The sequence below is a fragment of the Bos taurus genome, chromosome 6 (genome assembly GCF_002263795.3).
Source record: "Bos taurus isolate L1 Dominette 01449 registration number 42190680 breed Hereford chromosome 6, ARS-UCD2.0, whole genome shotgun sequence".
NCBI lineage: Eukaryota > Metazoa > Chordata > Mammalia > Artiodactyla > Bovidae > Bos > Bos taurus.
In genome coordinates, this window is record NC_037333.1 from 9,070,395 (window position 1) to 9,096,450 (window position 26,056).

A 26,056-nucleotide genomic window follows, 5' to 3' on the forward strand; every position below is an offset into this window, starting at 1 on the left:
CCTCTTGGTCATAAACCCTGCAGAGATTTAAGATGAGTCTCAAATTTCAAAGAGAGTCAGCAGAGAGTGTGAAGATATATGAACAGAGGAGAAAGCAGTTGAAGGCACAAAGGACCCCAAGGGATTTTTAGAACTGCTTTCATTTAATAAGCCAGTAGTATAGCAACCTAAAGACCTTGGCTGTGATCACACCAGGATGTTTTTAATGGATTGCTGTGGGGAAACATGATGGGCACCTGCCATCCTCTGGCTCATGGTGCTAAGTGGGCAGCTCCAGTACCAACTCTGTGACGAGCCTATAGCTGGGGGTGTAGTAGAGGTATTCCTTGCCATATGGGAGCTCTTTGGTGAAAAGATTCCTTTAAGGAAAAGTTGTTTTTGCTTCCTCTTCAGGAATGGTTGGAAGGACCATCATGCTGTCCCCATTCTTCCATTCAGCCGGGGTGACTTCCTTCTTCTCTGCTCTCAGCTGGAAAGAGAATCTCATCAAAGTTCCTGCCAGTGGTAGCTGAGTAGAGGATGGACAGTTTTGGTTTATTATCAGGACCAAAAGTGAACACCACATGAGCGGTCACAGGCATGTTCTTTTCGTCATTCTCTGGTGGGTCCAACATGCCCAACTGAATGACTAGGTCCCCATTCTTATCATCAGTGATAGGAAAAGGTAATTTTTTTGTGGCTCTTCACCATTGTAAGCATTGATATCCTTGCTCCATGCAAGATAGTCTTCCACGCTGGCTATGGAAAGAGCAATCATCTTAACTTTTCTCTTGGCAAGTTCTGGTGCCAGATTTGCTGCTCTGCCGAGTTCTGTGGTACACACTGGGGTAAAGTCCCGAGGATGGGAGAAGAGAATTCCCTGTGAGTCTCCCAGATAGTCATGGAAACAGATGCGGCTGATGGTAGTACTTGCTTCAAAGTTGGGAGCCTCATCCTGGAGGAGAAGACCTCCGCCCGTGGCGGCAGCAGTGATACGGATGTAGGAGGAGATGCAGGACCGACAGCCACTAGCCTGTGGTTCTAATTTCTCCAGTTGCACATTTTTAATGTGCTTAGTTTTTGTTATTGAGTGATAGAATTTTCTTATATATTTTGGATATTAATCCTTTATCAGACATATGGTTTACAAATATTTTCTCCTTTTCCATAGGAAATTTTATTGATTACATTGTTCATTTCTTAGTTGCCTATGCTTTTGTGTCATTTAAAAAATGCATTGTAAAGACTGAGGTAGAAATTATTTTTTTTTATTCTAGGAGTTTTACAATTAAAGTCTTATGTTTAAGGTTTTAATTTAAGTTGATTTCTGTATATTATGTAAGATAAGGGTCCAATTTCATTCTTTTGTATATGAATGTGCAGTATCTCAACAGTATTCATTGAAGAAGTTATTTTTTGCCCACTTTATATTCTTGGCACTTTTGTTAAAGATCATTTGATTAAACATGTGTGGGTTTATTTGAGGGTCCTTCATTCTGTTCTATTGGTCTATGTGTTTCTTTATATGCCAGTATCATACTGTTTTGATTCCTATAGCTTTGTAATACAAATAGAAAATTAAAAGTATGATGCCTCTAACTTTTCTTTCTTCTTTCACAAGATTGCTTTAGCTATTTTGAATCTTTGTGGTTCCATTTGATTCTTGAGGATTATTTTTCCAGCATTTGCAAAAAATGAGATTGAAATTTTGCCATGGATTTTATTAAATCTGTAAATCTGGTCCCATAACTTCATGGGAAATAAATGGGAAAATAGTGGAAACAGTGTTAGACTTTATTTTTTGGGGCTCCAAAATCACTGGAGATAGTGATTCCAGCCATAAAATTAAAAGACGCTTACTCCTTGGATGGAAAGTTATGACCAACCTAGATAGTATATTCTAAAGCAGAATATTACTTTGCCAACAAAGGTCCGTCTAGTCAAGGCTATGGTTTTTCCAGTGGTCATGTATGGATGTGAGAGTTGGACTGTGAAGAAAGCGGAGTGCCAAAGAATTGATGCTTTTAAACTGTAGTGTTGGAAAAGACTCTTGAGAGTCCCTTGGACTGCAAGGAGATCCAACCAGTCCATGCTAAAGGAGATCAGTCCTGGGATTTCTTTGGAAGGAATGATGCTACAGCTGAAACTCCAGTACTTTGGCCACCTCATGTGAAGAGTTGACTCATTGGAAAAGACTCTGATGCTGGGAGAGATTGCGGGCAGGAGGAGAAGGGGACGACAGAGGATGAGATGGCTGGATGGTATCACCGACTCGATGGACATGAGTTTGAGTGAACTCCGGGAGTTGGTGATGGACAGGGACTCCTGGCGTGCTGTGATTCATGCGGTCACAAAGAGTCGGACACGACTGAGCGATTGCACTGAACTGAACAGAACTGAAATCACTACAGACCTTTACTGTTGGCTCAGCAGTAAAGAAACTTCCCTGCCAATGCAGGAGATGCAGAAACGATTCCTGCGTCTGGAAGACCATCTGGAGAAGGAAATGGCAACCCACTCCAGTATGCTTGCTTGAGAAATCCCATGGACAGAGGAGCCTGGTGGCCTACAGAGTCAAAAAGATTCAGACATGACTTAGACAAACAGAAGTAGCAATCTGAGAACACACACTGTTTTTCCATTCAGGCGTGTCTTCTTCAATTTCTTCCTTTAATGTTTTATAGTTTTCAATGCACAAGTCTTTAACTTTCTTGGTTAAATTCATCCACAAGTATTTTATTCTTTTTGATGTTGTTATAAAAATGATTGTTTTCTAATAGAGCCTGAAGTCAGGTAGGTTGATTCCTCCAGTTCCATTCTTCTTTCTCAAGATAGCTTTGGCTATTCGAGGTTTTTTGTATTTCCATACAAATTGTAAAATTATTTGTTCTAGCTCTGTGAAGAATACCATTGGTATCTTGATAGGGATTGCATTTAATCTATAAATTGCTTTGGGTAGTATACTCATTTTCACTATATTGATTCTTCTAATCCATGAACATGGTATATTTCTCCATCTATTAGTGTCCTCTTTGATTTCTTTCACCAGTGTTTTATAGTTTTCTATATATAGATCTTTAGTTTCTTTAGGTAGATATATTCCTAAGTATTTTATTCTTTCCATTGCAATGGTGAATGGAATTGTTTCCTTAATTTCTCTTTCAGTTTTCTCATTATTAGTGTATAGGAATGCAAGGGATTTCTGTGTGTTGATTTTATATCCTGCAACTTTACTATAATCATTGATTAGTTCTAGTATCAAGACAGTATGGTACTGGCACAAAGACAGAAATATAGATCAATGGAACAAAACAGAAAGCCCAGAGATAAATCCACGCACATATGGACACCTTATCTTTGACAAAGAAGGCAAGAATACACAATGGATTAAAGACAATCTCTTTAACAAGTGGTGCTGGGAAAACTGGTCAACCACTTGTAAAAGAATGAAACTAGAACACTTTCTAACATCATACACAAAAATAAACTCAAAATGGATTAAAGATCTCAATGTAAGACCAGAAACTATAAAACTCCTAGAGGAGAACATAGGCAAAACACTCTCCGACATACATCACAGCAGGATCCTCTATGACCCACCTCCCAGAATATTGGAAATAAAAGCAAAAATAAACAAATGGGACCTAATTAAACTTAAAAGCTTCTGCACAACAAAGGAAACTATTAGCAAGGTGAAAAGGCAGCCTTCAGAATGGGAGAAAATAATAGCAAATGAAGCAACGGACAAACAACTAATCTCAAAAATATACAAGCAACTCCTACAGCTCAACTCCAGAAAAACAAATGACCCAATCAAAAAATGGGCCAAAGAACTAAATAGACATTTCTCCAAAGAAGACATACAGATGGCTAACAAACACATGAAAAGATGCTCAACATCACTCATTATCAGAGAAATGCAAATCAAAACCACTATGAGGTACCATTTCACACCAGTCAGAATGGCTGCGATCCATAAGTCTACAAGCAATAAATGCTGGAGAGGGTGTGGAGAAAAGGGAACCCTCTTTCACTGTTGGTGGGAATGCAAACTAGTACAGCCACTATGGAGAACAGTGTGGAGATTCCTTAAAAAACTGGAAACAGAGCTGCCTTATGATCCAGCCATCCCACTGTTGGGCATACACACTGAGGAAACCAGAAGGGAAAGAGACACGTGTACCCCAATGTTCATCAAAGCACTGTTTATAATAGCCAGGACATGGAAGCAACCTAGATGCCCATCAGCAGATGAATGTATAAGAAAGCAGTGGTACATATACACAATGGAGTATTACTCAGCCATTAAAAAGAATACATTTGAATCAGTTCTAATGAGATGGATGAAACTGGAGCCTATTATACAGAGTGAAGTAAGCCAGAAAGAAAAACACCAATACAGTATACTAATGCATATATATGGAATTTAGAAAGATGGTAACAATAACCCTGTACAAGACAGCAAAAGAGACACTGATGTATAGATCAGTCTTATGGACTTTGTGGGAGAGGGAGGGGGTGGGGAGTTTTGGGAGAATGGCATTGAAACATGTATAATATCATGTATGAAACAAGACGCCAGTCCAGGTTCGATGCACGATACTGGATGCTTGGGGCTGGTGCACTGGGACGACCCAGAGGGAGGGTATGGGGAGGGAGGAGGGAGGAGGGTTCAGGATGGGGAACACAGGTATACCTGTGGCAGATTCATTTCGATATTTGGCAAAATTAATACAATATTGTAAAGTTTAAAAATAAAATTAAATTAAAAAAAAAAAAAGAAAACTACTAGTGATGGAAAGGAAGTTCAAGAAATGGCTAAAAGTTCAAGAATTTAAGGACCACCAGAAAATCAGGAGTTTAAACTCTGTGTCTCTCAATCTTTAAAACCTACCTTCCCTTTTAATAAAAGATTGAAAATAAAATATTTTTATGTATCAAAAAAAAAAAGATTGTTTACTTCTTTTCTTTTTTTCCGGAGAGTTTATGCTTAATGTATAGAAATGCAACTGCTACTTGAATGTTGCTTTTGTATTCCTGAAACTTTACTGAAATTAATAACATGGAAGGAAAGAAAATAATAGAATTGTATTTGGTAAAAGATGCTGATAGACTGAAAAATTTCCAGTGAGACTACCAATGTCTTAGCTCTCAACTTTTCTTCCCTGAACTCTTGCTAAATCCAAATTGGTCAGCCAGTGGCTATTCATTCATTCAACAAACATTCAATTATTTATCATGGGCTTAATTACAGCCCCAGTCTTAATTATGCTGCATCCAGTCCTATGATTAAGGCAACCTCAGTTTCTCCATGCTGGCCAAAAATTTCAACATTTTTTTCAACAATGGTTAGAACCAAGTCATACCAAACTCTAGTAACCTTACCCAATCTATTTTATAAATTTTTGTTTCCTGTTTCCACAGAGGCATCTTTTTAAAGTGTTCTCATATAGCAAAGATTTAGTAAAAATTATGGTTAATGGCTTTGGTTGTCTTTCTCCTTCAATGACTCCAAGTTTAGCATAGTTTCTAAAAATGTAACTAATCTGGAATTAATGGAATTTTCTTTTTATTTTCCTAACAAAATGTAATATGGTAAGACAGTATACTGAAAAGAAGTACAATAATTCCTTGACATCTATGAGGGATTGGTAATACTCCTCCCTCAAATCTCCCCACAAGGCCCCCATACCAAACTTGAGATGCTTGGATTCCTTAGTCAGTTCCACATTCACGATTCAACCAACTGGGACAAGACCAGCTGTTGGCTGACTCTGGATGCCAAACAGCTGATTTCATGGGCAAGATGGTGCAGGTTATACTGAAAATTGCTATTTTAGTCAATTTGATGCTTTTAGATTATGCCACTGCCTTATTTGATTGAATAGGTCATATAGTGACATTGTATTTTCTTTTACTTATTAAATATATTTTGTTCAGAGTTTATGTGCTAGTTGTTCTGTAAAACCAAATATAGTGCTATTTATATTTCTCTAAGTAATCCTAATTAACAAATTAAGGTTTTCCTTCTTAAAAATAAAACTAATACAATGATTTTTGATATATTTATGATTCCTGTTCATTAATGTGTTATAACAGTCATGCATATGCCCACTTACACATCCTTTCACTCAAGTTGGTAAATAATTATAGAAACAGGAATTTGAATTCTGTACTTATAGTAATTCCTTCTTGATTCTTACTAGTTATTATTATTTTCTGTAGTGATAAGATACATTACAATAATAAACTAGTAATATTATTTTAAATCTATCAGGATTCATGTATATAGAACCATAATATATTTCTTACAAAAAAATCTGCCTTTTGAATATCAGGAGATTTTTTTTCTTTTTGGTTCAGGTAAGATAACACTGATTTTGTAATAGCAGAATGTGTGTGTGTGTGTGTGTGTGTATGTGTGTGTGTATCTATGTTAAAATACCTTTTAAATTAAAATGTCAAATTCAGCTTAGCACTGGAAGGGCAGTCTATGATTGAGGAATGGCTGTCAGCTTGTCTTTTGTCTGTCAAATTGCAAGCTCTGCTATGGTGACTATTTTAGGCCAAAGGATCACAGAACTCTATATCAATAGTGGCTCAATAAAACTGGAAGAAAGTTGAGACAATCTATTAATTGTTTTCGAGGTTGGATTTTGCACTTTGAATTATTTAAGGATATTTTTGCCACCTTCCCTACTGTTGAATGAATAAGTCAGGAATCCATTCAAGTAAGGCATGAAAAAAAGACGTTGAAATCCATCAGGGTAGCAATTTCCATGAAAAGTTGAATATTTTAGCCTTGTGCTGTAGTTGTAGAGGCCATGTTTGTTCTGTAATTTGCAAAAGCAAATTTTTACTTGTAGGTTTTTTTTTTTAATTTTCTCAATGACTATGCCTTTAGAAAAATTTTATATACATTTGTATGTATCTATCAATTTGTAGCCTGAAAAGATTTGATGATTAGGATTCTTGGGCTCTTTTTTTCAAGTGATGAGAAAGATCTAGGATTAACTCACCCATGTAGATCCTCCAGAATTGCCCAGGAAATCCGGTGGTGTTAGCAGCTATATCTAGCCATAGTGTTGGTGTCAGCTGCTCCAGCTGTGTCCACGTGACATTGTAACCTGACTGTCGCTTGCATTATAATCATGATGCAGTAGTTGAAACTTAGCATTGCTGTCTTTCTTTCTGTGTATCTAGTTTTGTAAACTTCCTGCCAGCCTTATGAGCTAATCAGTAGCTTTCCTACATTTTTTTTTTAATTTGAAAGAGTTTATTTCTCAAGCTCAAAATGACAGAACCAGCACTTAAACAGAAAATTTGCAGCTACATTCTCAAGTGTAAGCTAAATTAAAATTGCTATATTTTCCTTCTGAAATAATTATGGTCATTATAAAATGACCATAATTTTATTCAGCTTCACTTTGTTTTATCCTTAAAGTCTATTTTGTTGGATAGTAATATAGCTACAAGCACTTTTTATTTTTGTTTAATTTAGAATTTACATGTTATAACTTTTTTGATTCTTAACCTTCTTCTAGCCTGTGTCCTTCCATCTTAGGTATGTCTCATAAACCACATAGAATTGTCAGTGAATTATGTATATTCCAACAGAGGAAAGAGTGACAGACTTTATGTTTTGGGGCTCCAAAATCACTGCAGATGGTGACTGCAGCCATGAAATTAAAAGATGCTTACTCCTTGGAAGAAAAGTTATGATCAACCTAGACAGCATATTAAAAAGCAGAGGCATTATTTTGCCAACAAAGGTCCGTCTAGTCAAGGCTATGGTTTTTCTAGCAGTCATGTATGGATGTGAGATTTGGACTATAAAGAAAGCTGAGTGTTGAAGAATTGATGCTTTTGAACTGTGGGGTTGAAGACTCTTGAGAGTCCCTTGGACTGCAAGGAAATCCAACTATTCCATCCTAAAGGAAATCAGTCCTGAATATTCATTGGAAGAATTGATGCTGAAGCTGAAACTCCAAGACTTTGGCAACCTGATGCAAAGAACTGGTTCATTTGAAAATATCCTGATGCTGGAAAGATTGAAGGCAGGAGGAGAAGGGGACAACAGAGAGTGAGATGGTTGGATGGCATCACCAACTCAGTGGACATGAGTTTGAGTAAACTCCGGGAGTTGGTGATGGACAAGGAGGCCTGGTGTGTTGCAGTTCATGGGGTTGCAAAGAGTCAGACAGGACTGAGTGACTGAACTGAACTGAACAACCTTACAATAGATAAACAGTCATTCCTGGTGAAGTGGGCAGATCTATAAATCATGAACCTCTTTGAACTTGAAATCCAATAGCAAGTCCTGGAGAGAAAGGCATGTGGGTTACCATCACCATAAACTGCTTTTCACTAGTAGCAATATATTTTATCCTTGCAGCAATTTACTCAAGCTATTTAATGCAAGTATAATTGTCTACATTTTATTGTTGAGCACAGGAAAATCAATTTCCCAAAGAGACACAAGAAGAAAAACAAGGGTTCAAATTCATAGCCTGTGATTTTATGATGTATTCTTTTTAAAAAATATATCATTTTCATGCATTGAACTGAGATTAAACTGATTGTACAGCTTCATGCAATCTCTTTTGAATCCATTCATTTACTTTTTCTCACTTCTATCTTCATATGCCCTTTGATACATGACTCCAAAAATCACATTCTGTCTGGGAAGCAAATGGTTAAATTTGAAGGGAGGGAAGATATAGGGAGATAGATTAAAAAAAAAAAAAACAATTTCCTAAAAAATAGTATTCTGTGCATGTATTTATATACTATTTGCTAGACTTTGTTCTATAGGTTTTACCTGCATTGATTAATTAAATTTGCATAGCAATCATATAAGGTAGTAATAGTTAAATTATTCATTTTATTCCTATTTTGCAGGTGTGGGAACTAGACAGAGAGATTAAGGGTCTCTTTCAAGGCTGTATAGCAAATAAATGGAAGAGCTGGGCTTTAACCGGAGGCTTTCTGCTTCAGAGTTTATGCCTTTAACCATTCCTCTTAATGACATTTTATCACACAGAGGATTTTAAACAGAAAGTGCTTTTGTAAGATATTATTTGTTTTAGGAAAGATGTTAATTATTTTGGAGAATAGTATTGGTTTCCAAGGCATCCCTCAATTAACAAAGACAGATTTCTTGGTATATAAAGTTATTAAGATTTGATTTTTCTAATTTATATGTTCCAATAATATATTTTACTAGACTAAAAATAATACAATATTTATGAAATATGAATAAGCTAGTTAACATTTCTTATCTCAAGACAGAATTTTTAAGCCTATAGCTAATGGGAATTCTTCACTTACCTTTTTTAATCGATAAACTTGAGTATTAGAAATAAAACATCATTTCCCACAAATATGCATGCATTGGGCATTTAACATGCAGCTGTCCTGATCTTTAGGGATATAGCAGTAACCAAAGCAGTCAATAAAATCTGTAATCTAAAAGGATCACATACTATAGGCGGCAGATAGACCATGAACAAATAAAAACAATATGTATTATATTTGGTATGGTTGCTACTATGAAGCAAAATAAGGAAAGTAAGCAGTGTAGATAAAAAATAAAAAGCAACCCTGATAGTAGATGTGAAATTTATCTTTAAGATGATCAGGAAAAGAGAAAGTTACATTCAAAAGTCAACATAAAGAGATAAAGGATAAATATCCATGTATTTTAAGGAAGGGAGAATTCTAGGCAGAGGCACTCACAAAGCACTATTCCTGATGTGGGCAGGTGCCTGGTGTTTTCCCATGTATTAGGAAAGTTGATTAAGCATATGCAGAGGAAGTATGTGCATCTTTTCTTTCTTTCCAAGAACAGTAAATTGTAGATTTCATGGAGTTAAAAATAAGGAGTATTTTCACTTTTTAAAATAAAAGTGTATTTAAGATACAAGTTCCTTAATGCTATTATGTATGTTTTTTATGAAACATGATTAATATTTTAGGTATATCAATTAAATGTGATCACTCATTAAACTTGATTGCTTAAATAAATACAAAATACATTACTTTTTACATTTTTAATAATTCATTTATACTTATTATGAATATCTTTCAAATATAGCTATTTCATTCCATAAAATATTTTTCTTATCAAAAATATACATTTAAATCATGCAACCATAGTAGCAAAAAGAAAAACAAATTAAAAATGAAAACAGTTTCAGAGATCTCTGTGATAACATTAAACATAAAATGGGGTCCCAGAGAAAAGAGAAAGAAGGAATCAAAAATGTGTTTGAGGGAATTATGGCTAAAAACTACATGAACCTGAAGAAAGACAGATATCAAGGTTCAGAAAGCATAGAGGTTCCAAACAAGATTAAATCCTAAAAAATACATCAAGAAATACCATAAATATGTGTTCCCCATCCTGAACCCTCCTCCCTCTTCCCTCCCCATACCATCCCTCTGGGTCGTCCCAGTGCACTAGCCCCAAGCATCCAGTATCGTGTATCAAACCTGGACTGGCAACTCGTTTCTTACATGATATTTTTCATTTTGATATTTGGCAAAACTAATACAATTATGTAAAGTTTAAAAGTAAAATAAAATTAAAAAAAAAAAAAGAAATACCATAAATAAAACTGCAAAAGTTAAAGATAAAAAGAGATTTCTTTTTTTTTAATTTTATTTTATTTTTAAACTTTACAATATTGTATTAGTTTTGCCAAATATTGAAATGAATCCGCCACAGGTATACATGTGTTCCCCATCCTGAACCCTCCTCCCTCCTCCCTCCCCATACCATCCCTTTGGGTCGTCCCAGTGCACCAGCCCCAAGCATCCAGCATCCTGCATCGAATCTGGACTGGTGACTCGTTTCATACACGATATTATACATGCTTCAATGCCATTCTCCCAAATCTCCCCACCCTCTCCCTCTCCCACAGAGTCCATAAGACTGATCTATACATCAGTGTCTCTTTTGCTGTCTCATACACAGGGTTATTGTTACCATCTTTCTAAATATTTCTAAAAAGAACAAGAGAAAAAAAAAAAAAAAGTCATATACCAAGGGAAATTTCTGTTCAGCTATCAGCTAATTTAAGGAAGCTTTATAGACCAGAAGAGAGATGGCATGATATATTCAAAGTGCTGGAATGGTAAGTCTATAATCTAAGATACTCTACCTAGCAAGATTATTATTTAGAAACAAAGGAAAAACAAATAACTTATCATATATTAACCCCTTGATAATAAAAATTAAAAAAAAAAACCTATACTAGATATAATGAACAGATGATCTGTTCTTTAATATAACTGTGGTTTTAAAGTCTCCTACTATTATTGTATTATTGCCATTTCTTCCTTCATGTCTGTTAGTATTTGTTTTATATGTTTTGGTGTGTCTAATATTTGGTGCATACATGTGAACAGATTTTATCTCCTTCCCTTGCATTGACTGTCTCTTGTATCCATTATTATTATATAATGACTTTCCTCATCTTTTGTTCTAGAATTTGTTTAAAAGAAATATGTTGTTATCCTCCCTTTCTTATCATTTCTATTTGCATGAAATATCTTTTTCCATTCCCTCACTTTTAGTCTGTGTGTGTCTTTGGATCTGAAGTGATACCTTGAAGTAAGTAAGTAGAAAGAATTGGATTTTTAAAATCCAATCATCCACTCTGTGTCTTTTGATTGGATCATTTATTTACATTTAAAGTAATTATTGATAGATACGCTCTTATTGACATTTTATTACTTGTTTTCTAATTATTTTTTGAGTTTTTCTCTGCTTATTTCTCCTTCTTTTGGTTTCTTCCCTTGTGGTTTGATTTTCCTTAGCAGTATGCTTGTGTTCCTTTATGTTTATTTTTCTGGGTAAGGACAAAAAAAATCTTATATTAATGGACAGATCATCTAGACAGAAATTTAAAAGGTTTTCTTTTAAATTTTCTTAAACAGTGGTATTAAATGAAACAATAGCCCAGTGGAACTCCGTAAGTACCTATAGGACATTATAATCCCAAAACAGAAGAATACATGTTCTTTTCAAGTGCCCATAAAATGCTCTTCAAGATAGATTACATGCTAGGCCACAGAACAAGTCTCAATAAATTTAAGAGGATAGAAACTATATCAAGGACTTTGACTGACCAAAATGGTATGAAACTAGAAACCAAATGACATAAATAAAAATGGGAAAAGAACAGGTATGCAAATACTGAAAGGTTGTTGCTGAGCCATGAAAGACTCTGGGATTCTTGTCCTCTGGAGGACAGGAATTTAATCTGAGGCCAGTGAGGAGGCTTGATCACTCAGAGCTTTTGTGTAATAAAGTTTTATTAAAGTATAAAAGAGAGAGACAGCACGTCTGACACAGACATCAGAAGAGGGCAGAAAGAGTGCCCCCCTGCTAGTCTTTAGCAGGAAGTTATATACCTACCAGCAGGCTGCTAATTAGAAAAAGGAAATGTCCCAAAACTCAGAGAGTGGCACCAGGCCCCTCTCCCACAACATGCATTCTGAGATAACATTGGCACAAGGTTAGTCATCCTGGGCCATAAAATAATTGATATGAATCTTGAAGAAAGACAGGTTTCCAAGCAAATACATAGTCTCATTAACATAGTTTAGGAGAACATTTGCATGAGTAAAACATACTGGTTTGTTGGTTAAAATACACTGGTTTGTCCAGTCAGTTCTGAGTCTTAGGTGGAACAGACTTGAAGAAAGATAGAGTGTAAGGTAAATACATAGTTCATTAAAACAGCTTAAGAAAAATATTTCCATAAGAAAAGCTCAAGGGTTGAGAAAAGTTAAGTTCAGGTGGAGCCAGGTGTTGTCATGGAACACAGAATTTTAAAAGAAATCTCCTTTTAATTTTGTATAGAGAAGGGAAAAAAATCTGATACTTACAGTTTATTTCCTCCTGTTGCTGAAGGGAGAGAGAAAAACTGTCTGACACTTGCAGCCTATTTCCTCCATTTGGGGGCCCTTAGCCTTCCTGCCTGTTACCCTCTCAACACTAAACAACAAGCTATTATAAAAATGATGGGTCAATGATGATATCAAAGAAGAATTCATAAAATACCTCAAGACAAAAGAAAATAGAAACACAGCTTTCCAAAATCTATGGGATGTAGCAAAAGCAATTTTAAGAGAGAAGTTCATAGTAATACAGGCATCCCTCAAGAAACAAGTAAAATTTCAAGTTAACAAACTAACCTACCACCTAAAAGATTAGCAAAAGAAGAACAAAGCTCAAAATAACCATAATTAAAGAATTAATAAAGAGACAAAAAATAAATAGAAAAAAAATAATATGAAAGATAAATGAACACAAGATGGAGGGTTTTGAAAAGATAAAATTGATAAATCATTAGTCAGGTTCACTAAGAAGGAAACAAAGTACCCAAATAACAATTATAAGAAGTGAAAGTGCAGAAATAACAAACATTACCAAGAGATAGAAAAAAAAAAAAATCAGAAAAGAATACTATGAGGAGTTATACATCAACCTAGTGGACACCCAAAAGAAATGGACAGATTTCTAGAAACATACAACCTGCCAAGAAATGAAGCAAGAACAAAGACAATTTGAACAAACTGAACACTAGTAGCGAAATTGAATTTGTAATTATAAAACTTCCAGTCAACAAATGTCTTGGACTATATGGCTTCACAGGGAAATTCTACCAAATATATAAAGAATTAATATCTAACCTTATCAAACTAGGTCAAAACAATTGAAAAGTTCATAACATTCCCAAATGCATTCCATGAGGCCACAATTACCCTGATACCAAAACCAAACAACAGTACAAAAAGAGAAAATCACAGGCCAACATTTTTGATAAATATAGATACAAAAATCCTTAAAAATATTAGCAAACAGAATCCAATGAGAGATTAAGAGGGCCAGTTGAACTCAGGTACCTAAGTAGCTCAGCTGGTAAAGAATCCCCTGGCAATGCAGGAGACCTGGGTCCCATCCCTAGGTTGGGAAGATCCCCTGGAGAAGGGCATGGCAACCCTCTCCACTACTAGGGGCTTCCCTGATGACTCAGATAGATGTTAAAGAATCTGCCTGCAATGCAAAAGACATGGGTTCTATCCCTTGGTCGGGATGATCCCCTGGGGAAGGAAATGGCTTCCCACTACAGTCTTTTTGTCTGGAGACTCCCATGGACAGAGGAATCTGGCAGGTAACAGTACATAGGGTCTCAAAAAGTCAGACACGACTGAGCAACAAACACGTTCATAGGATGTTATTTCCCAAATCTGATATATATCCAATATCATACATCATGATCAAATTAGCTTTATTTCAGGGATTCAAAGATGACTTGGTATCCACAAATCAATCAATGTAATACAACAAATTAACAAAAGGTCAGAAAAAAGCCACATGGTCATCTCAATAGGTGCCGAAAAATCATTTGACAAAAGTCAACATCCATTCTTGATTAAAAGAAAGACAAAAAATCTCACCAAAGTAGGGATGGAGGGAACAAACATACCTCAACATAATAAAGGCCATTTACAAAAAACCTACAGCCTATATAACATGCAATGCTGAAAAGCTGAAAGCCTTTCCTCTAAATTCAGGAACAAGCCAAAATTACTTACTATTGGCATGTTTATTTAGCATAGTATTGGAATCCTAGCCACAGTAGTCAGACAAAAATAAATAAATAAATAACATTCAAATTAGAAGGTAAGGAGTAAAACGGTCGCTATTAGCAGTTTTTATATAGAAAACTAAAGTCTCCACCAAAAAAGTATTTAAAAAATCATTATGAATTCAGTAAAGTTTCAGTATACAAGATTAACATGCAGAAATCTGCCGCTTCTTTATACACTAGTAATTACATGTAAGTTCAGACTGTAAAGCGTCTGTCTACAATGTGGGAGACCCGGATTCGATCCCTGGGTCGGGAAGATCCGCTGGAGAAGGAAATGGCAATCCACTCCAGTACTATTGCCTGGAAAATCCCATGGACAGAGAAGCTTGGAAGGCTACAGTCCATGGGGCCGCAGAGAGTCGGACATGATTGAGCGATTTCACTTCACTTCCATTACATATCAGAAGGAGAAAGTAAAGAAGTGCTATTTAAAATTGCATCAAAACTTAAAATACCCAGGAGTAAACCAAAGAAATTAAAGACCCATAATCCGGAGGCTATGAAACAACTGATGAAGGAAACTGAAGTTGCTAAAAAGAAATGGAAAGATAGCCTGTGCTCTTAGTTTGGATGTAATATTGTTAAAAAGTCTGTACTACCCAAAGCAATGTACAGATATAATACAATCTTTATGGAACTACCCATGACATTTTCACAGAACTAGGACAAATTATCCTAAAATTCATATGGAAACAGAAAAGATGCTGAATTGCCAAAGCAATCTTGAGACAAAAGAACAAAGTTGAAGATATGACCTTCCCAGACTATCCTATGAAGCTCAGGTGGTCAAAGCAACATGTATTGGCACAAAACACGCATATAGATCAATGGAACAGAATAGAAAGCCTGGAAATAAACTCACATACCCATGGTCAATCAACACAACAAAGGAGACAAAATATGTAACAAAGTTAAGACAGTCTTGTCAATAAGTGGTGCTGGGAAAACTGGACCGCAATATGTCAAAGGTTACAACTTTTTCTCATACCATATACGGAAATAAACTCAAAATAGGTGAAAAACCTAAATGTAAGACCAAAACCATACACCTCTCAGAAGAGAACATAGACATAACACTTTTTGGCATAAAACATGGCAATATTATCTGGCTCTGGCTGGTTACATGTTAGTAATTAGTTTTACAACATGCAGGTGCAGAAGAATTAACAATTACAGCATGCAGGTACAGGGGCTATCATTAATCTGAGACAATCTGACGTTTACTTCCAAATCTTTGTTTGCCATATGTGAGGAGGGGGTTTCCTGGTTTTTCTTTAATGATGGTTAATGGGAATCATGCCCAAGCCACATCAAAAGCAAAAAGAAACAAAAGCAAAAATAAAGAAATGGGACCTAACTAAACTTAAAAGCTTGTGCACAGCAAAGGAAACCACTGACAAAACAAAAAGTCAAACCAGAGGATGGGATAAAATATTTACAAACAGTAAGACTGATAAAGTGTTGATATCCAAAATATCTAAACAGCTCATTAAAGACAATCTCAAAACACACACACACACACACACACACAACAAACTCAACCAAAAAATGGGCAAAGACTTGAATAGGTATTTTTCAAAGGAAGATATATAGGTGGATAATAGCCTCATAAAAAGATGCTCACTATCGTTAATTATGCTAGAAATGAAAATCAAAATAACAATGAGATATCACCTCACACCTGGCAGAATGGCTTTCATCAAAATGTCTACAATTACAAATGTTGATGAGGATGTGGAGAAAAGAAGGAGAACCCTGGAATACTGATGGCGGGAATATAAATTGGTTCAGCCACTGTGGAAATCGGTATAGAAGTTTCTCAAAGTGTTGCGGGGAGGGCAAAAGGGATTTCATCCTGAAGACTGTCAGCCATCTCAAGGCAGGATGTGAATTGGGCCTGAACCCTGTTAACCATCCTTAAAGAAAAACCAGGAAAGCCCCTCCTCACAGATGGCAAACAAAGACTGGAAGTAAAGGTCAGGTTGTCTCAGTTAGATTAATGATGGTGCCTGCACCTGCATGCTGTAATTGTTAATTCTTCCTTACCTACATGTTGTAAAACTAATTACTAACATGTAACCGGCCATGTAGCAAAAGGTGTAAAACTGAGTCCTCCAATATCATTGAGGTCCTTGTTGGGAACCAATTCCCCTTGGACCTGATAGCTTAATGAACTATACTCCACTGTCTTGAGTGTCCTCTGAGAAGTATTTTGTGACTTCAGATTCTACAACAAAAATACTAAAAATAGAAGTACTATATGATCCAATAATTTCACTCCTGAGTATATATTCTAAATGGACAAAGAAAAAAATATTCAAAAAGATACACACACCTCAATGTTCATAGCATTCCTATTTACAAAAGCCAAGCTATTTCAAGAGGGAGGGGACATACGTATACCCAAGACTGATTCGTGTTGATGTATGGCAGAAACCAACACAATATTGTAAAACAAATATCCTTTAATTAAAAATAAATTAATTTAAAAAATCAGAAGAAGACAAAAAAAAAAAAAAACTAGGGAGGCAACCTGAGGGTCCATCTACAGTGCATCAACAGTGCATCTATTCATCAACAATGAATAAAGAAAATATGGTGTGTGTGTGTGTATATCTATCTACCTATTGAAATTTCACTTAGCCAATCAAAAAAAATGAAATTCTGACATTTTCAGCAAAATGGATGGACCTAGAGAATATTATGCTTAGTGAAATAAGTCAGACAGTGAAAAATAAATACTGTATAATGTCATTTATATTTGGAATAAAGAAAGTAAAACCAACAAATATATATAGCAAAAACATAAACAGACTCAGAGATACAGACAACAAGCTTATTGATTACCCGAGGAGGGTGGGGAGAGGGAAGACAAAAGGATAAGGCTTGGATACTGGATTAAGAGGTACAAACTACTATGTAAAATAGATGAACAACAAGGATATATTAAACAGTACCACTGGGATTTATACCCATTATCTTGTAATAACTTTTAGGAGTATAATCCTAAAAATAATGAATCCCTTTGTTGAAACTAATATGATATTGTAAATCAGTTACACTTTAAATGAATAAATGCATTAACATTTAACAGAAGTAAATATAAATCTTGGACATACTTTTAAAAATTATTGTTTTTATTTCTGGCTTACTTCACTCTGTATAATAGGCTCCAGAAATAAGCCAGAAAGAAAAATACCAATATAGTATAATAACATATATATATAGAATTTAGAAAGATGGTAACAATAACCCATTGGAGAAGGAAATGGCAACCCACTCCATTGTTCTTGCCTGGAGAATCCCAGGGACGGGGGAGCCTTGTGGGCTGCCGTCTATGGGGTTGCACAGAGTCGGACATGACTAAAGCGACTTAGCAGCAGTAGCAAGTAACAATAACCCTGTATGCGAGACAGCAAAAGAGACACAGATGTATAGAACAGTCTTTTGGACTCTGCGGGAGAGGGCGAGGGTGGGATGATTTGGGAGCATGGCATTGAAACATGTATATTATCATATGTGAAATAGATCTCCAGTCCAGGGTTGATACATGAGACAGGGTGCTCGGGGCTGGTAAACTGGGATGACCCAGAGGGAAGGGATGGGAAGGGAGGTGGGAAGGGGGTTCAGGATGGGGAACACATGTACACATGTGGCAGATTCATGTCAATGTATGGCAAAACCACAACAATATTGTAAAGTAATTAGCCTCCAATCTAAATAAATAAATGTATATTAAAAAATATTGTTTTACTCTGGATACACATTTACAATATATTTTGAAATTTAGTTTAATTTGATCATTTGTATATCCAATGCAGTCTATTACAGAAGCTATATAGAATCAGCACCATGAGCTTCTAAGGCTGTATATAAGCTTGTTCTCTGTGGTTTTCATCCACTTCAATAAAGTTGATGTTAATTCTTAAATTTCTCACAAATTATTTGAAAGTACTAGGCTAGGGGAAATAAAAAGTTAGTTGCTAGTCCTGTCTGACTCTGACCGATGGACTGTAGCCTACCAGGCTCCTTTTTCTATGGAATTTCCCAGGCAAGAATACTGGAGTGGGTTGCCATTTCCTTCTCCAAGGGATCTTCCTGATCCAGGGATCGTGGGTCTCCCACATTACAGGCTTTACTGTCTGAGCAACCAGGGAAGCCCAGGCTAGGGGAAGCATTCTATTAAATCCAAAGTCTATTGACTGCACAATATTGATTTAGTTATTTTGAGCACATGCTTTATAAAGTTTTATGGAAATATTGGTGAAAGATACTTACTAACTAATTAAAGTTTTCTATTTTTACCTGGAAATAGTATTTTTTTATGATCACAGGGAAAAAAGCTGCTTTGACAAGGATGGGTTGGCTTTACTGATTTTCTTAAACATCTACCTAGTGTGGTTTGGTGAGTGTGAAGACAAAAGCTGATCAGCTACAGGGCTGTTTTACAGAACTCCACAAAAGTTATGGTTGTACTAAAATATCAACAAGAATGGAGAGAAGAAGACAGATTCAGGTATTAGTAACAAAACAGTGAGGGATACGGAAGCCTGCACGCCTCAATCCATGGAGTTGCAAAGAGTCAGAAATGACTTAGAGACTGAACAATAACAAAATAATCTTAATAGGACTTGGTCTTTTCACATATGCACAGTTACAGAGGAAGTATGTTAAGGGTTTATCATCATTCAGCTTTCTGCTTCAGCAGCTTCAGAGATATTGGTGCCATTCTTTGAGATAGGAAACATAGGAGAAGTCTGTCAGGTAAAATAAATTGATTCTTGAATATATTAAACTTGAGATGCCCTTGAATCATGGAAATACAGGTAACTGAGAACAGATAAATCTAGGTCTTGAGATGGAAAGGAAGCTCTCAGATGGAGGTTTTTGTGGGGAGTCATCAAGCTACAGATAGATGATACTTGAAGACATAGTGGAAAGAACTCTCTAAGGCAGAATATGTATATACCTTCTCTCTAACTTTACATATATAGAAAGAATAAGTCCTGTTAAGACTATCTTCTTACTAGTGTCTGAATCTGTCCTATACTTTTCATTCTCAGTGATGTTATATTATCGCAGACAACGTAAGTCTTTTGTGGAGTTGTATGAAGCAACTTTTGCCTGACCCTCACCAAATCATTTTCCAAAACACAGGCAATGGTATTTTCTTAAATACAAATGTTATCATGATATTATTTTGCTAAAACAGTTGTTCATGTGCCTTCCACTTTTCCTAGAAATCTTTCATCAACTCTTTAAAGTGTCTGCTGCTGTTGCTGCTAAGTCGTGTCAGTAGTGTCTGACTCTGTGCGACCCCATAGACGGCAGCCCACCAGGCTCCCCCGTCCCTGGGATTCTCCAGGCAAGAACACTGGAGTGGGTTGCCATTTCCTTCTCCAATGCATGAAAGTGAAAAGTGAAAGTGAAGTCACTCAGTCATGTCTGACTCTTCCCGACGCCATGGACTGCAGCCTACTAGGCTCCTCCGTCCATGGGATTTTCCAGGCAAGAGGACTGGAGTGGGTTGCCATTTCCTTCTCCAATGCATGAAAGTGAAAAGTGAAAGTGAAGTCGCTCAGTCGTGTCTGACTCTTCCTGACCCCATGGAATGCAGCCAGGCAAGAGTACTGGAGTGGGGTGCCATAGAAAGTATCTAGTTTACTAGATCTAGTTTATTTTACTGTTAAATATCTACTCTACTTTACTGTTCTTTAGTTCATAACATATACGTGAGTTCTTTGAAAACTTCCTTAAACCAAAGAAGCCTGCTTCAGTTTCACAAACACACTGTTTATCACCATGCATTTTCACTCCTTGATAACTATTCTTTCTCTGCTAGTTTATAAACACTAGGAGAAGGAACTATCTTTTTAACTTCAATATGCAAGGCTGAGTGTGGTATTGGATTTAACAAATAGTATTTGCTGCTTTTTTAGAGTAGTCATAGTTGATTTGAGTCCTATTTTGAAGCAGGTAACACACTAGGTATGTAGTGATATTGGATGTATAGTGAAGTGTTAACTTGCCTCCCTTGAGTAGTTTATGGTTTAATGTTGGCCATTTAAGGTATAAACTCATTGAAAATAATGAATGGTAAGCTATTTACCTTTGTCAAATACATAATACTGGGAATAATTTTTGTTGAGGTAATTCAAGGACAAACTAGTAATTCTACAATGCTTCTTTCTAAACCCTAATTAAGCCTCCTTCCTTGGCTGTCAACAGTGTCATTTCCATGATAAATGTGAATCAAGCATTCAATTTGAAAAATAAGCAAGCATTTTATGAATAAAAATATTCATTTACATTCAGTTATGTAACAAATATTGAATTTCCCTCATGTGGTCTGTACTATGCTAAATGTTGTACACAAATATCCATGAGTCACAAATAGTTCACAAGATAAAAGGAGAAGAAGCAAACACATCATTTAAAAGAATATGGTGATATTTCAATGATAGCTATTTGCAAAGGGTAAAAGTCAGAATCAGGACTACCTTGAATATCCATGAATCTCTGATATACTGGGAGAAATGGGTGGTATTATAATGTTCAGTTCAGTTCAGTCACTCAGTGGTTTCTGATTCTTTGCGATCCCATGAATCGCAGCACACCAGGCCTCCCTGTCTATTACCAATTCCTGGAGTTCACTCAAACTCATGTTCATCAAGTTGGTGATGCCATCCAGCCATCTCATCCTCTGTAGTCCCCTTCTCCTCCTGCCCCCAATCCCTCCCAGCATCAGGGTCTTTTCCAGTGAGTCAACTCTTCCCACAAGGTGGCCAAAGTATTGGAGTTTCAGCTTTAGTATCAGTCCTTCCAATGAACACCCAGGACTGATTTCCTTTAGGATGGACTGGTTGGATGTCCTTGCAGTCCAAGGGACTCTCAAGAGTCTTCTCCAACACCACAGTTCAAAAGCATCAATTTTTTGGTGCTCAGCTTTCTTCACAGTCCAACTCTCACATCCATACATGACCACTTGAAAAACCATAGCCTTGACTAGACGGACCTTTGTTGGTAAAGTAATGTCTCTGCTTTTTAATATGCTATCTAAGTTGGTTATAACTTTTCTTCCAAGGAGTAAGCATCTTTTAATTTCATGGATGCAATTATAATGGTTAAACTGATTTAAATGTCCACAAGTCATCATTTTAATATCACTTAAATTTAATGGATATTTTCTGATATCTTCAAGCATAAAAATTTACATTACAACACTATGTATCTACTATTTGATAATATATACATATATCAAAAGTTGAAGTGAAAATAAAGAAATTATTAATTTAATTATGTGTGGATAATTTTATCTCATAAATATTTATAATGTAGATTGTTTCTTCAGTAATGCCTTATATGACATCTAAATTTTATATTGTTTCTTTTCTTTTCTAATCCTTTCTTAGGCTAAGTGAATGTTTACCAGAAATTAAATAGTGAATGGAGAAAATGCAATAATTTCAGCAATTTAAAGTTTTTCTAATAATTTTGCAGAAATAGTTAAATCTTCAGTTTAAAAATAAAAGTATTAGTAAGAGAAAAAATAGATATGAAGTATGATATGATTATAGTAAGACAGATTTCATAAATTTTCCAATATGGTACAGTCATTTTTAGAAGCATAATTATATGGAACCAACTTAAAGACCAAGCTTTCTTTCCTGCTGTTTTAGTGCTTTGAACTTAGAGCAATTAACTTTAAGTTAGTTTTCAGTCAATATTGAGGGTACCATTTTATGTAAAACAATTTAAATTTGTGCCAATTATCCACCTTTGGAGTATAATTAAGAACAAAGTATTATTAGGCAGTTCATGTCATTATTTGAAGGAAAAAAAAAAATGAGCAGTGAATTCTGCTAAAAAAAACCACAATGCTGTGTCTCACGTAGGCACTGGAAAAGAAGGTGTTTTCCTCCTCAACAATGTTGAAAACTTATGTGAATAAGTAGTATTTCCCTAGGAAGCAAAACCTACCTATGGGAATGTCACAAGATACATCTTTTGGCCTGCAGCACTGCACATTTGGAATGCTGCTGAAGGAGGTGGAGGTCATGGTGACAGTACAGCCCCAATGGAGAAGGTGCTGGAAGATGAATATAGACCTCCCTGCCAAAACCAATTACTATTTAACACTTTTCCTTGACCCAGAGACAGTTTCTTCTCTCTAAAGACTAAAACTGGGAACAACTGCATTGCATTAACAATATTAAATTCCAAAAAGTGACTCAAATGAGGGAACTATTGAAAGGCTTAATTATTCACATAAGTGTCATACTGAAGCAAGTAAATAAAATAATATAATAAAAGATGTTTCTATCAAGAGGATCTAGGACAGCTTGCTTGATAATTCAGACAGCTTTCTTGATATTTCACATAAAATGTGTAAGGATGTCTGTGATTCCATTCCTACTTTAAAATACTTTCATGTTGACAATGACTTTAATCATACATTAAACCATGGCTACTACATTTTGGTTGATTTTACACATTTTCTGTGTTTTTCAAAATTATTTATTTGTGATACAACTTAGTGAATTAATTGTTTTTCTTTTTTTCCCCAGGCCTGTCAGCTTAAGGACACACAATTCTTGCAGAAATTTCATAAACAGTTTAATTTCCCATCATTGTGACCTGAGGAGTCATCAGCCTTTTTGTTTCCCTCTTCTCCTGAATATCTTATAACACATGTCCTCACAAAGAAGTCTGAGAAGTTCTTTCCATTGTGATTCCCATTCGGCTACCAGTCCAAATGATATTGCCCTTCAGCAAGGATTTGGGTCATTTCCACCTTTACTCTTTCACCTATACAACTGATTGTCCTGGAGGATAGGAACTCTAGCTGTTCTACTGCACTACCTCCTCATTCCATACTGCTGCTGGGGACTCACAAGGTGACAATGCTAAACACATAGATTTGCTTTTCTGAAGAACTAGTTATGTCTTGTGTATATAGATTTTGTATTGCAATACAGTTTTTACATTAGTTTTATGGAAAAGCATGAACTATTTTGAAGAGATTAATATATACACAATTACTGGGGTAGGAAATACTTAAAAATGACTGCAGCATCTTGTGGTATCAGAAAACTAGGAAGTGTTCAAAAATTAAAACAACAAATAGCTCACCTGCAATGGAATGTCTGTCAAAGGGATACAGGAGCAAACTGAAAGAGCTCCCAGTGGCCAAACCTGGAACTGTTTGAGCAAAAAAATAAAGTATGCAGCATTACATTAAAATCCAATGTATAAATTAATATTCATAAGTCCATACTAGTGTAAATAAATACATGAAACATAAATGAATGTATGAAATATAAATAAGAGAAATAATACAAAACTCTTGTACACAAGAATTCTAAATGATAAGAAGATAGTCCACTCTCAAGGTAATGAAGCATTAACTCTTTACTATTTAAGAATGAGCTATGAAGAATGACTTCCTTGCAAAGAGTACAGTACGGAAAGAGCAAAAAAAAGGTACTTTTAGTGGAGAAATCTGTAAAGCACTACTTTAGTCAGTGATTAAGGTCAGTATCTACAGTAAGTCATGCTCCTAGTATGATACCGTGTGATGAAAACTGTATTGTATTTCTGCACTTTTCTTATGCTTCTAAGCTCTTGCCTAAAAATCTGAGCAAACTTTGGGAAGCTTCATGCAAACATTATAGTTCTACTTAGATTCTCTCTCTCTCTAATTCTTGCAAATATTTCTATATAACTTCCCTGGTGGCTCAGTGGTAAAGAATCTGCCTGCAATGCAGGAGACTCGAGATCGATCCCTGGGTTGGAAACATTCCCTGGAGAATGAAATGGCAACCCACTCCAGTATTCTTGCCTGGAGAATCCCATGCATAGAGGAGACTGAAGAGTTATAATCCATGGGGTCACAAGAGTCAGATAGAACTTATCCACTAAACCACCAGCCACCACTATGCCCTAATTAGAGTTAGCTATTCAGATATTTTTAAAACTCTATTTAAATTGTATAGACACTATTGAACTAATATTTTATACCACACTTAATAGCCATGATTATTAAATTGGTAGTTATAAGCGACTCTTTTTTATTTTAATGTATTTTTTTTAGGCATTCATGGTGCATCCAGATTACGAACAGAAAAGAAGGAAACATTAGAACAACATGGTTCTTTTAAAGTATTTAGAGTATATTTTAGGAAAAAAAAATTTGTGTGGGCTTCCTATCACAGTGTTTTTAGTAATAGTAGTTGATGTTTTAAAATTATAGTTTAAAGCAAGAATTATAGGTATAAAAATAAGAAAAAAATCATTTTAGTATCTTTCCAACAGAGACCTTTTCAACTGTTATTTAACTGAGTTTCCAGGGATGACTTTCTCTCTGTATAAGCATATAAGAGGGCATGGTCTCTCAACAGTGAAAATTGTTTAAGTACATGAGGAATTTGAAATTTATAATGAATGATATAAAATGTTTCCATAACTGATGTTATGTATCTTCAGTGTTTCATATATGTCAGTGCTTATTTAATACTTCCAGTGGTCATGTATGGATGTGAGAGTTGGACTGTAAAGAAAGCTGAGCACCGAAGAATTGATGCTTTTGAACTGTGGTGTTGGAGAAGACTCTTGAGAGTCCCTTGGACTGCAAGGAGATCCAACCAGTCCATCCTAAAGGAGATCAGTCCTGGGTGTTCCTTGGAAGGACTGATGCTAAAGCTGAAACTCCAGTACTTTGGCCACCTCATGTGAAGAGTTGACTCATTGGAAAAGACTCTGATGCTGGGAGGAATTGGGGGCAGGAGGAAAAGGGGACGACAGAGGATGAGATGGCTGGATGGCATCACTGACTCGATGGATATGAGTTTGGGTAAACTCCAGGAGTTGGTGATTGCTGAGGACCAGCCCTGGCTGATTCCAGGGTACTCGAAGGAGAGACGGCGTCGGCGAGGGTCAGGATACGATAGCTTCTATTAGATATTAATTAGAGATATAAAGAGTAATAGAATAAGGATAGCTCAGTAGGAAAATTCAGTGGAGAAAAGAGGCTGAGTAGCTTGGTTTACGCGGGGGACCAATAAAACTTCAAGACAAGAAGCTTGCACCACTTACGTAGGCCGCAGGCGTCCTTCCGTTCTCCCGAAGGAGAGGAGACACTGAGGCCTCCCCGGTCGGATCTTAGAAGCCCAGGCAAAATTAGTAAGCTTGGTGGGTTCCGCGCTCCAGATGGAGATCAGCCAGAGGGAGAGAGAGACATGGGGAGACCAGTATTTCGAGAAACTGATCCCAATTCTTTATTTTCCATGGTCTACTTTTATACACTGAGATGTTATGCAAAAGTCACGCGGGGTCAGCAGTCCTGACTTTTATCAAAGTCAGGTGCTTCATACAAATGTATACAGAGGTCTTAGGGGTGTTACATCATCTTC

At 36.0% G+C, this 26,056-nt stretch overlaps 1 pseudogene; it reads right to left on the minus strand.

The window, feature by feature from the left end:
* Positions 1-259: 259 nt before the first annotated feature.
* LOC784039 (peroxiredoxin-6-like) lies at positions 260-22,704 on the minus strand (annotated as a pseudogene).
* Positions 22,705-26,056: the final 3,352 nt, after the last annotated feature.